General features: G+C 34.7%; 16 non-coding genes across 16 annotated transcripts; all 16 read left to right on the top strand.

Moving 5' to 3' along the window:
• Positions 1 to 3409: 3409 nt before the first annotated feature.
• On the top strand, positions 3410 to 3498 carry TRNAY-GUA (transfer RNA tyrosine (anticodon GUA)). Its single transcript is given in 2 exon segments — positions 3410 to 3446; positions 3463 to 3498. It is a non-coding gene; the product is annotated as a tRNA-Tyr (tRNA).
• A 219-nt stretch (positions 3499 to 3717) lies between these two features.
• TRNAY-GUA (transfer RNA tyrosine (anticodon GUA)) lies at positions 3718 to 3806 on the top strand. Its single transcript is given in 2 exon segments — positions 3718 to 3754; positions 3771 to 3806. It is a non-coding gene; the product is annotated as a tRNA-Tyr (tRNA).
• A 221-nt stretch (positions 3807 to 4027) lies between these two features.
• TRNAY-GUA (transfer RNA tyrosine (anticodon GUA)) lies at positions 4028 to 4116 on the top strand. The gene is given in 2 exon segments: positions 4028 to 4064; positions 4081 to 4116. It is a non-coding gene; the product is annotated as a tRNA-Tyr (tRNA).
• Positions 4117 to 6809: 2693 nt separating this feature from the next.
• Positions 6810 to 6898, top strand: TRNAY-GUA (transfer RNA tyrosine (anticodon GUA)). Its single transcript is given in 2 exon segments — positions 6810 to 6846; positions 6863 to 6898. It is a non-coding gene; the product is annotated as a tRNA-Tyr (tRNA).
• Positions 6899 to 8029: 1131 nt separating this feature from the next.
• TRNAY-GUA (transfer RNA tyrosine (anticodon GUA)) lies at positions 8030 to 8118 on the top strand. Its single transcript is given in 2 exon segments — positions 8030 to 8066; positions 8083 to 8118. It is a non-coding gene; the product is annotated as a tRNA-Tyr (tRNA).
• A 529-nt stretch (positions 8119 to 8647) lies between these two features.
• TRNAY-GUA (transfer RNA tyrosine (anticodon GUA)) lies at positions 8648 to 8736 on the top strand. The gene is given in 2 exon segments: positions 8648 to 8684; positions 8701 to 8736. It is a non-coding gene; the product is annotated as a tRNA-Tyr (tRNA).
• An 837-nt stretch (positions 8737 to 9573) lies between these two features.
• On the top strand, positions 9574 to 9662 carry TRNAY-GUA (transfer RNA tyrosine (anticodon GUA)). The gene is given in 2 exon segments: positions 9574 to 9610; positions 9627 to 9662. It is a non-coding gene; the product is annotated as a tRNA-Tyr (tRNA).
• A 220-nt stretch (positions 9663 to 9882) lies between these two features.
• TRNAH-GUG (transfer RNA histidin (anticodon GUG)) lies at positions 9883 to 9971 on the top strand. Its single transcript is given in 2 exon segments — positions 9883 to 9919; positions 9936 to 9971. It is a non-coding gene; the product is annotated as a tRNA-His (tRNA).
• Positions 9972 to 10191: 220 nt separating this feature from the next.
• Positions 10192 to 10280, top strand: TRNAY-GUA (transfer RNA tyrosine (anticodon GUA)). The gene is given in 2 exon segments: positions 10192 to 10228; positions 10245 to 10280. It is a non-coding gene; the product is annotated as a tRNA-Tyr (tRNA).
• A 220-nt stretch (positions 10281 to 10500) lies between these two features.
• Positions 10501 to 10589, top strand: TRNAY-GUA (transfer RNA tyrosine (anticodon GUA)). The gene is given in 2 exon segments: positions 10501 to 10537; positions 10554 to 10589. It is a non-coding gene; the product is annotated as a tRNA-Tyr (tRNA).
• A 219-nt stretch (positions 10590 to 10808) lies between these two features.
• Positions 10809 to 10897, top strand: TRNAH-GUG (transfer RNA histidin (anticodon GUG)). The gene is given in 2 exon segments: positions 10809 to 10845; positions 10862 to 10897. It is a non-coding gene; the product is annotated as a tRNA-His (tRNA).
• A 220-nt stretch (positions 10898 to 11117) lies between these two features.
• TRNAY-GUA (transfer RNA tyrosine (anticodon GUA)) lies at positions 11118 to 11206 on the top strand. Its single transcript is given in 2 exon segments — positions 11118 to 11154; positions 11171 to 11206. It is a non-coding gene; the product is annotated as a tRNA-Tyr (tRNA).
• An 838-nt stretch (positions 11207 to 12044) lies between these two features.
• TRNAY-GUA (transfer RNA tyrosine (anticodon GUA)) lies at positions 12045 to 12133 on the top strand. The gene is given in 2 exon segments: positions 12045 to 12081; positions 12098 to 12133. It is a non-coding gene; the product is annotated as a tRNA-Tyr (tRNA).
• A 221-nt stretch (positions 12134 to 12354) lies between these two features.
• TRNAY-GUA (transfer RNA tyrosine (anticodon GUA)) lies at positions 12355 to 12443 on the top strand. The gene is given in 2 exon segments: positions 12355 to 12391; positions 12408 to 12443. It is a non-coding gene; the product is annotated as a tRNA-Tyr (tRNA).
• An 840-nt stretch (positions 12444 to 13283) lies between these two features.
• On the top strand, positions 13284 to 13372 carry TRNAY-GUA (transfer RNA tyrosine (anticodon GUA)). Its single transcript is given in 2 exon segments — positions 13284 to 13320; positions 13337 to 13372. It is a non-coding gene; the product is annotated as a tRNA-Tyr (tRNA).
• A 2078-nt stretch (positions 13373 to 15450) lies between these two features.
• Positions 15451 to 15539, top strand: TRNAY-GUA (transfer RNA tyrosine (anticodon GUA)). Its single transcript is given in 2 exon segments — positions 15451 to 15487; positions 15504 to 15539. It is a non-coding gene; the product is annotated as a tRNA-Tyr (tRNA).
• The last annotated feature ends 659 nt before the right edge of the window (positions 15540 to 16198 follow it).

Genomic DNA, 16198 nt, shown 5'->3' with positions numbered 1-16198 from the left:
CTCTTCTCGAAAATGAAAGGATCGTATGAATGTTTTGATCGAACGTTGTAGCATCCGTCGATAGCTCAGTTGGCAGATCGGTGGACTGTAGAATCGATCTCGTAGATATCCATAGGTCGCTGGTTCGGCTCCGGCTCGACGGAATAAGTTTTTTTTGAACTTGACAATAAGATTTTAAATCTGCATTATTTTAAAAACATTTTCTTTTAATCTTTTAATGAGAGGTTTGAAGAAGTTTTATGGTATTTCAGGAATTGTTGAGAAGTTTTTAATAGAAATTGTGCCAATTATAGAACAAAACAATATAATCTCTTCTCGAAAATGAAAGGATCTTATGAATGTTTTGATCGAACGTTGTAGCATCCGTGTATAGCTCAGTTGGCAGATCGGTGGACTGCAGAAGTGATCTCGTATAAATCCATAGGTCGCTGGTTCGACTCCGGCTCGACGGAATAAGTTTTTTTTGAACTTGACAATAAGATTTTAAATCTGCATTATTTTAAAAACATTTTATTTTTATTTTTCAATGAGAGGTTTGAAGAAGTTCTATGGTATTTCAGGAATTGTTGAGAAGTTTTCAATAGAAATTGTGTCAATTATGGAACAAAACAATATAATCTCTTCTCGAAAATGAAAGGATCGTATGAATGTTTTGATCGAACGTTGTAGCATCCGTCGATAGCTCAGTTGGCAGAGCGGTGGTCTGTAGAATTGATCTCGTAGAAATCCATAGGTCGCTGGTTCGACTCCGGCTCGACGGAATAAGTTTTTTTTGAACTTGACAATAAGATTTTAAATCTGCATTATTATAAAAACATTTTATTTGAATCTTTTAATGAGAGGTTTGAAGAAGTTTTATGGTATTTCAGGAATTGTTGAGAAGTTTTTTAATAGAAATTGTGCCAATTATAGAAGAAAACAATATAATCTCTTCTCGAAAATGTAAGGATCGTATGAATGTTTTGATCGAACGTTGTAGCATCCGTCGATAGCTCAAGGTCTGGTTTCTTAGGACAAGCGCCTTATCTGGGCGTCGGCGTGACGTCAACGTCCCGCTGACGCCAACAAAATACTGGTTTGTTAGCTCAAGGCCTGGTTTCTTAGAACTAGCGCCTTATCTGGGCGTCAGCGGAAAGTTGACGTAGAGCTGACGCCAAAAAAATACTTTTTTGTTAGCTCAGCGTGAGCTGTTGGTCCAACGCAGACATTATCTCTCATTGCGCATGCGTTAATAACGTAAACAAATATTTACTTTGAATTTATATTGATTTTGTTATTGTCGACCAGTGTTTTAGAGAGTAAATAATAACTTTGTCCAAGAAAAAACACATTATAGCTGAGCTAGTAGAAGCTGAGCTAGTGAGCTATAGCTGAGCTAGTGAGCTGAAGAGTGCTATGTTTAATGAAGAAGCTATGTTTAATATCAAAATCAAAATCTTGGCTGATTTCAATGTGCTGTTGGATGTTGTCCGCCATTGCTTCTGTGGTTAACGTCACGTTGTAATCCAACTGCAGTTGAGTTGGACGGCAATTGTAGTTCAAGATGAGCGTTCGATGAAGTATACTATCAAGCTCACAAATGGACCAATCAAAGGTGAGCGCTGATTTCCAGCTGACGGCGTCCTGTCCTAAGAAACCAGGCCTTCAGTTGGCAGAGCGGTGGTCTGTAGAAGCGATCTCGTAGAAATCCATAGGTCGCTGGTTCGACTCCGGCTCGACGGAATAAGTTTTTTTTTGAACTTGACAATAAGATTTTAAATCTGCATTATTTTAAAAATATTTTATTTTTATCTTTCAATGAGAGGTTTGAAGAAGTTTTATGGTATTTCAGGAATTGTTGAGAAGTTTTTTAATAGAAATTGTGTCAATTATAGAACAAAACAATATAATCTCTTCTCGAAAATGTAAGGATCGTATGAATGTTTTGATCGAACGTTGTAGCATCCGTCGATAGCTCAGTTGGCAGAGCGGTGGACTGTAGAAGCGATCTCGTAGAAATCCATAGGTCGCTGGATCGACTCCTGCTCGACGGAATAAGTTTTTTTTTGAACTTGACAATAAGATTTTAAATCTGCATTATTTTAAAAACATTTTATTTTTATCTTTCAATGAGAGGTTTGAAGAAGTTCTATGGTATTTCAGGAATTGTTGAGAAGTTTTTAATAGAAATTGTGTCAATTATAGAACAAAACAATATAATCTCTTCTCGAAAATGAAACGATCTTATGAATGTTTTGATCGAACGTTGTAGCATCCGTCGATAGCTCAGTTGGCAGAGCGGTGGTCTGTAGAATTGATCTCGTAGAAATCCATAGGTCGCTGGTTCGACTCCGGCTCGACGGAATAAGTTTTTTTTGAACTTGACAATAAGATTTTAAATCTGCATTATTATAAAAACATTTTATTTGAATCTTTTAATGAGAGGTTTGAAGAAGTTTTATGGTATTTCAGGAATTGTTGAGAAGTTTTTTAATTTAGCATCCGTCGATAGCTCAGTTGGCAGAGCGGAGGACTGTAGAAGCGATCTCGTAGAAATCCATGGGTCGCTGGTTCGACTCCGGCTCGACGGAAGAAGTTTTTTTTTGAACTTGACAATAAGATTTTAAATCTGCATTATTTTAAAAACATTTTATTTTTATCTTTCAATGAGAGGTTTGAAGAAGTTCTATGGTATTTCAGGAATTGTTGAGAAGTTTTTAATAGAAATTGTGTCAATTATAGAACAAAATAATATAATCTCTTCTCGAAAATGAAAGGATCTTATGAATGTTTTGATCGAACGTTGTAGCATCCGTCGATAGCTCAGTTGGCAGAGCGTTGGACTGTAGAATTGATCTCGTAGAAATCCATAGGTCGCTGGTTCGACTCCGGCTCGACGGAAGAAGTTTTTTTCGAATTTGTTAATAAGATTTCAAATCTGCATTATTATAAAAACATTTTATTTTTATCTTTCAATGAGAGGTTTGAAGAAGTTTAATGGTATTTCAGGAATTGCTGAGAAGTTTTTAATAGAAATTGTGCCAATTATAGAACAAAACAATATAATCTCTTCTCGAAAATGAAAGGATTGTATGAATGTTTTGATCGAACGGTGTAGCATCCGTCGATAGCTCAGTTGGCAGAGCGGTGGACTGTAGAAATGATCTCGCAGAAATCCATAGGTCGCTGGTTCGACTCCGGATCGACGGAAGAAGTTTTTTTGAACTTGACAATAAGATTTTAAATCTGCATTATTTTAAAAACATTTTATTTTAATCTTTTAATGAGAGGTTTGAAGAAGTTTTATGGTATTCCAGGAATTGTTGAGAAGTTTTTTAATAGAAATTGTGTCAATTATAGGACAAAACAATATAATCTCTTCTCGAAAATGTAAGGATCGTATGAATGTTTTGATCGAACGTTGTAGCATCCGTCGATAGCTCAGTTGGCAGAGCGGTGGACTGTAGAAGCGATCTCGTAGAAATCCATAGGTCGCTGGTTCGACTCCGGCTCGACGGAAGAAGTTTTTTTGAACTTGACAATAAGATTTTAAATCTGCATTATTTTAAAAACATTTTATTTTTATCTTTCAATGAGAGGTTTGAAGAAGTTCTATGGTATTTCAGGAATTGTTGAGAAGTTTTTAATAGAAATTGTGTCAATTACAGAACAAAACAATATAATCTCTTCTCGAAAATGAAAGGATCTTATGAATGTTTTGATCGAACGTTGTAGCATCCGTCGATAGCTCAGTTGGCAGAGCGGTGGACTGTAGAAGTGATCTCGTATAAATCCATAGGTCGCTGGTTCGACTCCGGCTCGACGGAATAAGTTTTTTTTGAACTTGACAATAAGATTTTAAATCTGCATTATTTTAAAAACATTTTATTTTTATCTTTCAATGAGAGGTTTGAAGAAGTTCCATGGTATTTCAGGAATTGTTGAGAAGTTTTTTAATAGAAATTGTGTCAATTATAGAACAAAACAATATAATCTCTTCTCGAAAATGAAAGGATCCTATGAATGTTTTGATCGAGCGTTGTAGCATCCGTCGATAGCTCAGTTGGCAGAGCGGTGGACTGTAGAAGTGATCTGGTAGAAATCCATAGGTCGCTGGTTCGACTCCGGCTCGACGGAATAAGTTTTTTTTGAACTTGACAATAAGATTTTAAATCTGCATTATTTTAAAAACATTTTATTTTAATCTTTTAATGAGAGGTTTGAAGAAGTTTTATGGTATTTCAGGAATTGTTGAGAAGTTTTTCAATAGAAATTGTGTCAATTATAGAACAAAACAATATAATCTCTTCTCGAAAATGTATGGATTGTATGAATGTTTTGATCGAACGTTGTAGCATTTGTCGATAGCTCAGTTGGCAGAGCGGTGGACTGTAGAAGCGATCTCGTGGAAATCCATAGGTCGCTGGTTCGACTCCGGCTCGACGGAATAAGTTTTTTTTGAACTTGACAATAAGATTTTAAATCTGCATTATTTTAAAAACATTTTATTTTTATCTTTCAATGAGAGGTTTGAAGAAGTTCTATGGTATTTCAGGAATTGTTGAGAAGTTTTCAATAGAAATTGTGTCAATTATAGAACAAAACAATATAATCTCTTTTCGAAAATGAAAGGATCCTATGAATGTTTTGATCGAGCGTTGTAGCATCCGTCGATAGCTCAGTTGGCAGAGCGGTGGACTGTAGAAGTGATCTCGTAGAATTCCATAGGCCGCTGGTTCGACTCAGGCTCGACGGAAGAAGTTGTTTTGAACTTGACAATAAGATTTTAAATCTGCATTATTTTAAAAACATTTTATTTTTATCTTTAAATGAGAGGTTTCAGGAAGTTTTATGGTATTTCAGGAATTGTTGAGAAGTTTTTAATAGAAATTGTACCAATTATAGAACAAAACAATATAATCTCTTCTCGAAAATGAAAGGATCTTATGAATGTTTTGATCGAACGTTGTAGCATCCGTCGATAGCTCAGTTGGCCGAGCGGTGGACTGTAGAATTGATCTCGTAGTAATCCATAGGTCGCTGGTTCGACTCCGGATCGACGGAATAAGGTTTTTTTGAACTTGACAATAAGATTTTAAATCTGCATTATTTTAAAAACATTTTATTTTTATCTTTCAATGAGAGGTTTGAAGAAGTTCTATGGTATTTCAGGAATTGTTGAGAAGTTTTTAATAGAAATTTTGTCAATTATAGAACAAAACAATATAATCTCTTCTCGAAAATGAAAGGATCCTATGAATGTTTTGATCGAACGTTGTAGCATTCGTCGATAGCTCAGTTGGCGGAGCGGTGGACTGTAGAAGCGATCTCGTAGAAATCCATGGGTCGCTGATTCGACTCCGGCTCGACGGAAGAAGTTTTTTTCGAATTTGACAATAAGATTTTAAATCTGCATTATTATAAAAACATTTTATTTTTATCTTTCAATGAGAGGTTTGAAGAAGTTCTATGGTATTTCAGGAATTGTTGAGACGTTTTTTAATAGAAATTGTGTCAATTATAGAACAAAACAATATAATCTCTTCTCGAAAATGAAAGGATCTTATGAATGTTTTGATCGAACGTTGTAGCATCCGTCGATAGCTCAGTTGGCCGAGCGGTGGACTGTAGAAGTGATCTCGTAGAAATCCATAGGTCGCTGGTTCGACTCCGGCTCGATGGAATAAGTCTTTTTGAACTTGACAATAAGATTTTAAATCTGCATTATTTTAAAAACATTTTATTTTAATCTTTTAATGAGAGGTTTGAAGAAGTTTTATGGTATTTCAAGAATTGTTGAGAAGTTTTTTAATAGAAATTGTACCAATTATAGAACAAAACAATATAATCTCTTCTCGAAAATGAAAGGATCTTATGAATGTTTTGATCGAACGTTGTAGCATCCGTCGATAGCTCAGTTGGCCGAACGGTGGACTGTAGAATTGATCTCGTAGTAATCCATAGGTCGCTGGTTTGACTCCGGATCGACGGAATAAGTTTTTTTTGAACTTGACAATAAGATTTTAAATCTGCATTATTTTAAAAACATTTTATTTTTATCTTTCAATGAGAGGTTTGAAGAAGTTCTATGGTATTTCAGGAATTGTTGAGAAGTTTTTAATAGAAATTGTGTCAATTATGGAACAAAACAATATAATCTCTTCTCGAAAATGAAAGGATCCTATGAATGTTTTGATCGAGCGTTGTAGCATTCGTCGATAGCTCAGTTGGCGGAGCGGTGGACTGTAGAAGCGATCTCGTAGAAATCCATGGGTCGCTGATTCGACTCCGGCTCGACGGAAGAAGTTTTTTTCGAATTTGACAATAAGATTTTAAATCTGCATTATTATAAAAACATTTTATTTTTATCTTTCAATGAGAGGTTTGAAGAAGTTCTATGGTATTTCAGGAATTGTTGAGAAGTTTTTAATAGAAATTGTGCCAATTATAGAACAAAACAATATAATCTCTTCTCGAAAATGAAAGGATCGTATGAATGTTTTGATCGAACGGTGTAGCATCCATCGATAGCTCAGATGGCAGAGCGGTGGACTGTAGAAGTGATCTTGTAGAAATCCATAGGTCGCTGGTTCGACTCCGGCTCGACGGAAGAATTTTTTTTTGAACTTGACAATAAGATTTTAAATCTGCATTATTTTAAAAACATTTTATTTTTATCTTTCAATGAGAGGTTTGAAGAAGTTCTATGGTATTTCAGGAATTGTTGAGAAGTTTTTAATAGAAATTGTGCCAATTATAGAACAAAACAATATAATCTCTTCTCGAAAATGAATGGATCGTATGGATGCTTTGATCGAACGTTGTAGCATCCGTCGATAGCTCAGTTGGCAGAGCGGTGGACTGTAGAAGTGATCTCGTAGAAATCCATAGGTCGCTGGTTCGACTCCGGCTCGACGGAAGAAGTTTTTTTTGAACTTGACAATGCATTATTTTAAAAACATTTTATTTTTATCTTTCAATGAGAGGTTTGAAGAAGTTCTATGGTATTTCAGGAATTGTTGAGAAGTTTTTAATAGAAATTGTGTCAATTATAGAACAAAACAATATAATCTCTTCTCGAAAATGAAAGGATCGTATGAATGTTTTGATCGAACGTTGTAGCATCCGTCGATAGCGCAGTTGGCAGAGCGGTGGACTGTAGAAGTGATCTCGTAGAAATCCTTAGGTGGCTGGTTCGAGTCCGGCTCGACAGAAGAAGTTTTTTTGAACTTGACAATAAGATTTTAAATCTGCATTATTTTAAAAACATTTTATTTTTATCTTTCAATGAGAGGTTTGAAGAAGTTCTATGGTATTTCAGGAATTGTTGAGAAGTTTTTAATAGAAATTGTGCCAATTATAGAACAAAACAATATAATCTCTTCTCGAAAATGAAAGGATCTTATGAATGTTTTGATCGAACGGTGTAGCATCCATCGATAGCTCAGATGGCAGAGCGGTGGACTGTAGAAGTGATCTCGTAGAAATCCATAGGTCGCTGGTTCGACTCCGGCTCGACGGAATAAGTTTTTTTTGAACTTGACAATAAGATTTTAAATCTGCATTATTTTAAAAACATTTTATTTTTATCTTTCAATGAGAGGTTTGAAGAAGTTCTATGGTATTTCAGGAATTGTTGAGAAGTTTTTAATAGAAATTGTGTCAATTATAGAACAAAACAATATAATCTCTTCTCGAAAATGAAAGGATCGTATGAATGTTTTGATCGAACGTTGTAGCATCCGTCGATAGCTCAGTTGGCAGAGCGGTGGACTGTAGAAGTGATCTCGTAGAAATCCATAGGTCAATGGTTCGACTCCGTCTCGACGGAAGAAGTTTTTTTGAACTTGACAATAAGATTTAAAATCTGCATTATTTTAAAAACATTTTATTTTTATCTTTCAATGAGAGGTTTGAAGAAGTTCTATGGTATTTCAGGAATTGTTGAGAAGTTTTAAATAGAAATTGTGTCAATTATAGAACAAAACAATATAATCTCTTCTCGAAAATGAAAGGATCGTATGAATGTTTTGATCGAACGTTGTAGCATCCGTCGATAGCTCAGTTGGCAGAGCGGTGGACTGTAGAATTGATCTCGTAGAAATCCATAGGTCGCTGGTTCGACTCCGGCTCGACGGAAGAAGTTTTTTTGAACTTGACAATAAGATTTTAAATCTGCATTATTTTAAAAACATTTTATTTTTATCTTTCAATGAGAGGTTTGAAGAAGTTCTATGGTATTTCAGGAATTGTTGAGAAGTTTTTAATAGAAATTGTGTCAATTATAGAACAAAACAATATAATCTCTTCTCGAAAATGAAAGGATCTTATGAATGTTTTGATCGAACGTTGTAGCATCAGTTGATAGCTCAGTTGGCAGAGCGGTGGACTGTAGAATTGATCTCGTAGAAATCCATAGGTCGATGGTTCGACTCCGGCTCGACGGAAGAAGTTTCTTTCGAATTTGACAATAAGTTTTTAAATCTGCATTATTTTAAAAACATTTTATTTTTATCTTTCAATGAGAGGTTTGAAGAAGTTTTATGGTATTTCAGGAATTGTTGAGAAGTTTTTTAATAGAAATTGTGTCAATTATAGAACAAAACAATATAATCTCTTCTCGAAAATGTAAGGATCGTATGAATGTTTTGATCGGACGTTGTAGCATCCGTCGATAGCTCAGTTGGCAGAGCGGTGGACTGTAGAAGTGATCTCGTAGAAATCCATAGGTCGCTGGTTCGACTCCGGCTCGACGGAATAAGTTTTTTTGAACTTGACAATAAGATTTTAAATCTGCATTATTTTAAAAACATTTTATTTTTATCTTTCAATGAGAGGTTTGAAGAAGTTCTATGGTATTTCAGGAATTGTTGAGAAGTTTTTAATAGAAATTGTGCCAATTATAGAACAAAACAATATAATCTCTTCTCGAAAATGAAAGGATCGTATGAATGTTTTGATCGAACGGTGTAGCATCCATCGATAGCTCAGATGGCAGAGCGGTGGACTGTAGAAGTGATCTCGTAGAAATCCATAGGTCGCTGGTTCGACTCCGTCTCGACGGAAGAAGTTTTTTTGAACTTGTCAATAAGATTTAAAATCTGCATTATTTTAAAAACATTTTATTTTTATCTTTCAATGAGAGGTTTGAAGAAGTTCTATGGTATTTCAGGAATTGTTGAGAAGTTTTTAATAGAAATTGTGTCAATTATAGAACAAAATAATATAATCTCTTCTCGAAAATGAAAGGATCTTATGAATGTTTTGATCGAACGTTGTAGCATCCGTCGATAGCTCAGTTGGCAGAGCGTTGGACTGTAGAATTGATCTCGTAGAAATCCATAGGTCGCTGGTTCGACTCCGGCTCGACGGAAGAAGTTTTTTTCGAATTTGACAATAAGTTTTTAAATCTGCATTATTTTAAAAACATTTTATTTTTATCTTTCAATGAGAGGTTTGAAGAAGTTTTATGGTATTTCAGGAATTGTTGAGAAGTTTTTTAATAGAAATTGTGTCAATTATAGAACAAAACAATATAATCTCTTCTCGAAAATGTAAGGATCTTATGAATGTTTTGATCGAACGTTGTAGCATCCGTCGATAGCTCAGTTGGCAGAGCGGTGGACTGTAGAAGTGATCTTGTAGAAATCCATAGGTCGCTGGTTCGACTCCGGCTCGACGGAAGAATTTTTTTTTGAACTTGACAATAAGATTTTAAATCTGCATTATTTTAAAAACATTTTATTTTTATCTTTCAATGAGAGGTTTGAAGAAGTTCTATGGTATTTCAGGAATTGTTGAGAAGTTTTTAATAGAAATTGTGCCAATTATAGAACAAAACAATATAATCTCTTCTCGAAAATGAAAGGATCTTATGAATGTTTTGATCGAACGTTGTAGCATCCGTCGATAGCTCAGTTGGCAGAGCGGTGGACTGTGGAAGTGATCTCGTAGAAATCCGTAGGTCGCTGGTTCGACTCCGGCTCGACGGAAGAAGTTTTTTTTGAACTTGACAATAAGATTTTAAATCTGCATTATTTTAAAAACATTTTATTTTTATCTTTCAATGAGAGGTTTGAAGAAGTTCTATGGTATTTCAGGAATTGTTGAGAAGTTTTTAATAGAAATAGTGTCAATTATAGAACAAAACAATATAATCTCTTCTCGAAAATGAAAGGATCGTATGAATGTTTTGATCGAACGTTGTAGCATCCGTCGATAGCTCAGTTGGCAGAGCGGTGGACTGTAGAATTGATCTCGTAGAAATCCATAGGTCGCTGGTTCGACTCCGGCTCGACGGAATAAGTTTTTTTTGAACTTGACAATAAGATTTTAAATCTGCATTATTTTAAAAACATTTTATTTTTATCTTTCAATGAGAGGTTTGAAGAAGTTCTATGGTATTTCAGGAATTGTTGAGAAGTTTTTAATAGAAATTGTGTCAATTATAGAACAAAACAATATAATCTCTTCTCGAAAATGTAAGGATCGTATGAATGTTTTGATCGAACGTTGTAGCATCCGTCGATAGCTCAGTTGGCAGAGCGGTGGACTGTAGAAGTGATCTCGTAGAAATCCATAGGTCGCTGGTTCGACTCCGGCTCGACGGAAGAAGTTTTTTTGAACTTGACAATAAGATTTTAAATCTGCATTATTTTAAAAACATTTTATTTTTATCTTTCAATGAGAGGTTTGAAGAAGTTCTATGGTATTTCAGGAATTGTTGAGAAGTTTTTAATAGAAATTGTGTCAATTATAGAACAAAACAATAGAATCTCTTCTCGAAAATGAAAGGATCGTATGAATGTTTTGATCGAACATTGTAGCATCCGTCGATAGCTCAGTTGGCAGAGCGGTGGACTGTGGAAGTGATCTCGTAGAAATCCGTAGGTCGCTTGTTCGACTCCGGCTCGACGGAAGAAGTTTTTTTTGAACTTGACAATAAGATTTTAAATCTGCATTATTTTAAAAACATTTTATTTTTATCTTTCAATGAGAGGTTTGAGGAAGTTCTATGGTATTTCAGGAATTGTTGAGAAGTTTTTAATAGAAATAGTGTCAATTATAGAACAAAACAATATAATCTCTTCTCGAAAATGAAAGGATCGTATGAATGTTTTGATCGAACGTTGTAGCATCCGTCGATAGCTCAGTTGGCAGAGCGGTGGACTGTAGAATTGATCTCGTAGAAATCCATAGGTCGCTGGTTCGACTCCGGCTCGACGGAAGAAGTTTTTTTCGAATTTGACAATAAGTTTTTAAATCTGCATTATTTTAAAAACATTTTATTTTTATCTTTCAATGAGAGGTTTGAAGAAGTTTTATGGTATTTCAGGAATTGTTGAGAAGTTTTTTAATAGAAATTGTGTCAATTATAGAACAAAACAATATAATCTCTTCTCGAAAATGAAAGGATCTTATGAATGTTTTGATCGAACGTTGTAGCATCCGTCGATAGCTCAGTTGACAGAGCGGCGGACTGTAGAATTGATCTCGTAGAAATCCATAGGTCGCTGGTTCGACTCCGGCTCGACGGAATAAGTTTTTTTTGAACTTGACAATAAGATTTTAAATCTGCATTATTTTGAAAACATTTTATTTTTATCTTTCAATGAGAGGTTTGAAGAAGTTCTATGGTATTTCAGGAATTGTTGAGAAGTTTTTAATAGAAGTTGTGTCAATTATAGAACAAAACAATATAATCTCTTCTCGAAAATGTAAGGATCTTATGAATGTTTTGATCGAACGTTGTAGCATCCGTCGATAGCTCAGTTGGCAGAGCGGTGGACTGTAGAATTGATCTCGTAGAAATCCATAGGTCGCTGGTTCGACTCCGGCTTGACGGAATAAGTTTTTTTTGAACTTGACAATAAGATTTTAAATCTGCATTATTTTAAAAACATTTTATTTTTATCTTTCAATGAGAGGTTTGAAGAAGTTCTTGGTATTTCAGGAATTGTTGAGAAGTTTTTAATAGAAATTGTGTCAATTATAGAACAAAACAATATAATCTCTTCTCGAAAATGAAAGGATCGTATGAATGTTTTGATCGAACGTTGTAGCTTCCGTCGATAGCTCAGTTGGCAGAGCGGTGGACTGTAGAAGTGATCTCGTAGAAATCCATAGGTCGCTGGTTCGACTCCGGCTCGACGGAAGAAGTTTTTTTTGAACTTGACAATAAGGTTTTAAATCTACATTATTTTAAAAACATTTTATTTTTATCTTTCAATGAGAGGTTTGAAGAAGTTCTATGGTATTTCAGGAATTGTTGAGAAGTTTTTTAATAGAAATTGTGTCAATTATAGAACAAAACAATATGATCTCTTCTCGAAAATGAAAGGATCCTAAGAATGTTTTGATCGAGCGTTGTAGCATCCGTCGATAGCTCAGTTGGCAGAGCGGTGGACTGTAGAAGCGATCTCGTGGAAATCCATAGGTCGCTGGTTCGACTCCGGCTCGACGGAATAAGTTTTTTTTGAACTTGACAATAAGATTTTAAATCTGCATTATTTTAAAAACATTTTATTTTAATCTCTTAATGAGAGGTTTGAAGAAGTTTTATGGTATTTCAGGAATTGTTGAGAAGTTTTTTAATAGAAATTGTGTCAATTATAGAACAAAACAATATAATCTCTTCTCGAAAATGTAAGGATCGTATGAATGTTTTGATCAAACGTTGTAGCATCCGTCGATAGCTCAGTTGGCAGAGCGGTGGACTGTAGAAGCGATCTCGTAGAAATCCAAAGGTCGCTGGTTCGACTACGGCTCGACGGAAGAAGTTTTTTTCGAATTTGACAATAAGATTTTAAATCTGCATTATTATAAAAACATTTTATTTTTATCTTTCAATGAGAGGTTTGAAGAAGTTTTATGGTATTTCAGGAATTGTTGAGAAGTTTTTTATAGAAATTGTGCCAATTATAGAACAAAACAATATAATCTCTTCTCGAAAATGAAAGGATCTTATGAATGTTTTGATCGAACGTTGTAGCATCCGTGGATAGCTCAGTTGGCAGAGCGGTGGACTGTAGAAGCGATCTCGTGGAAATCCATAGGTCGCTGGTTCGACTCCGGCTCGACGGAATAAGTTTTTTTTGAACTTGACAATAAGATTTTAAATCTGCATTATTTTAAAAACATTTTATTTTAATCTCTTAATGAGAGGTTTGAAGAAGTTTTATGGTATTTCAGGAATTGTTGAGAAGTTTTTTAATAGAAATTGTGTCAATTATAGAACAAAACAACATAATCTCTTCTCGAAAATGTAAGGATCGTATGAATGTTTTGATCAAACGTTGTAGCATCCGTCGATAGCTCAGTTGGCAGAGCGGTGGACTGTAGAAGCGATCTCGTAGAAATCCATAGGTCGCTGGTTCGACTCCGGCTCGACGGAAGAAGTTTTTTTCGAATTTGACAATAACATTTTAAATCTGCATTATTATAAAAACATTTTATTTTTATCTTTCAATGAGAGGTTTGAAGAAGTTTTATGGTATTTCAGGAATTGTTGAGAAGTTTTTAATAGAAATTGTGTCAATTATAGAACAAAACAATATGATCTCTTCTCGAAAATGAAAGGATCCTATGAATGTTTTGATCGAGCGTTGTAGCATTCGTCGATAGCTCAGTTGGCAGAGCGGTGGACTGTAGAAGCGATCTCGTGGAAATCCATAGGTCGCTGGTTCGACTCCGGCTCGACGGAATAAGTTTTTTTTGAACTTGACAATAAGATTTTAAATCTGCATTATTTTAAAAACATTTTATTTTAATCTCTTAATGAGAGGTTTGAAGAAGTTTTATGGTATTTCAGGAATTGTTGAGAAGTTTTTTAATAGAAATTGTGTCAATTATAGAACAAAACAATATAATCTCTTCTCGAAAATGTAAGGATCGTATGAATGTTTTGATCAAACGTTGTAGCATCCGTCGATAGCTCAGTTGGCAGAGCGGTGGACTGTAGAAGTGATCTCGTAGAAATCCAAAGGTCGCTGGTTCGACTCCGGCTCGACGGAAGAAGTTTTTTTCGAATTTGACAATAAGATTTTAAATCTGCATTATTATAAAAACATTTTATTTTTATCTTTCAATGAGAGGTTTGAAGAAGTTTTATGGTATTTCAGGAATTGTTGAGAAGTTTTTTATAGAAATTGTGCCAATTATAGAACAAAACAATATAATCTCTTCTCGAAAATGAAAGGATCGTATGAATGTTTTGATCGAACGTTGTAGCATCCGTGGATAGCTCAGTTGGCAGAGCGGTGGACTGTAGAAGCGATCTCGTGGAAATCCATAGGTCGCTGGTTCGACTCCGGCTCGACGGAATAAGTTTTTTTCGAATTTGACAATAACATTTTAAATCTGCATTATTATAAAAACATTTTATTTTTATCTTTCAATGAGAGGTTTGAAGAAGTTTTATGGTATTTCAGGAATTGTTGAGAAGTTTTTAATAGAAATTGTGCCAATTATAGAACAAAACAATATAATCTCTTCTCGAAAATGAAAGGATCGTATGAATGTTTTGATCGAACGTTGTAGCATCCGTCGATAGCTCAGTTGGCAGAGCGGTGGTCTGTAGAATTGATCTCGTAGAAATCCATAGGTCGCTGGTTCGACTCCGGCTCGACGGAATAAGTTTTTTTTTAACTTGACAATAAGATTTTAAATCTGCATTATTATAAAAACATTTTATTTGAATCTTTTAATGAGAGGTTTGAAGAAGTTTTATGGTATTTCAGGAATTGTTGAGAAGTTTTTTAATAGAAATTGTGCCAATTATAGAAGAAAACAATATAATCTCTTCTCGAAAATGTAAGGATCGTATGAATGTTTTGATCGAACGTTGTAGCATCCGTCGATAGTTCAGTTGGCAGAGCGGTGGACTGTAGAATTGATCTCGAAGAAATCCATAGGTCGTTGGTTCGACTCCGGCTCGACGGAATAAGTTTTTTTTGAACTTGACAATAAGATTTTAAATCTGCATTATTTTAAAAATATTTTATTTTTATCTTTCAATGAGAGGTTTAAAGAAGTTTTATGGTATTTCAGGAATTGTTGAGAAGTTTTTTAATAGAAATTGTGTCAATTGTAGAACAAAACAATATAATCTCTTCTCGAAAATATAAGGATCGTATGAATGTTTTGATCGAACGTTGTAGCATCCGTCGATAGCTCAGTTGGCAGAGGGTTGGACTGTAGAAGTGATCTCGTAGAAATCCATAGGTCGCTGGTTCGACTCCGGCTCGACGGAATAAGATTTTTTTGAACTTGACAATAAGATTATAAATCTGCATTATTTTAAAAACATTTTATTTTTATTTTTCAATGAGAGGTTTGAAGAAGTTTTATGGTATTTCAGGAATTGTTGAGAAGTTTTTTAATTGAAATTGTGTCAATTATAGGACAAAACAATATAATCTCTTCTCGAAAATGTAAGGATGGTATGAATGTTTTGATCGAACGTTGTAGCATCCGTCGATAGCTCAGTTGGCAGAGCGGTGGACTGTAGAAGCGATCTCGTAGAAATCCATAGGTCGCTGGTTCGACTCCGGCTCGACGGAAGAAGTTTTTTTCGAATTTGACAATAAGATTTTAAATCTGCATTATTATAAAAACATTTAATTTTTATCTTTCAATGAGAGGTTTGAAGAAGTTTTATGGTATTTCAGGAATTGTTGAGAAGTTTTTAATAGAAATTGTGTCAATTATAGAACAATACAATATAATCTCTTCTCGAAAATGAAAGGATCGTATGAATGTTTTGATCGAACGTTGTAGCATCCGTCGATAGCTCAGTTGGCAGATCGGTGGACTGTAGAATCGATCTCGTAGATATCCATAGGTCGCTGGTTCGGCTCCGGCTCGACGGAATAAGTTTTTTTTGAACTTGACAATAAGATTTTAAATCTGCATTATTTTAAAAACATTTTCTTTTAATCTTTTAATGAGAGGTTTGAAGAAGTTTTATGGTATTTCAGGAATTGTTGAGAAGTTTTTAATAGAAATTGTGCCAATTATAGAACAAAACAATATAATCTCTTCTCGAAAATGAAAGGATCTTATGAATGTTTTGATCGAACGTTGTAGCATCCGTGTATAGCTCAGTTGGCAGATCGGTGGACTGCAGAAGTGATCTCGTATAAATCCATAGGTCGCTGGTTCGACTCCGGCTCGACGGAATAAGTTTTTTTTGAACTTGACAATAAGATTTTAAATCTGC

Source organism: Parasteatoda tepidariorum, chromosome 3 (assembly GCF_982258835.1).
Source record: "Parasteatoda tepidariorum strain Cologne lab strain chromosome 3, Ptep-v5.0, whole genome shotgun sequence".
Classification (NCBI taxonomy): domain Eukaryota; kingdom Metazoa; phylum Arthropoda; class Arachnida; order Araneae; family Theridiidae; genus Parasteatoda; species Parasteatoda tepidariorum.
This window is presented reverse-complemented; position numbering and strand designations above follow the sequence as displayed.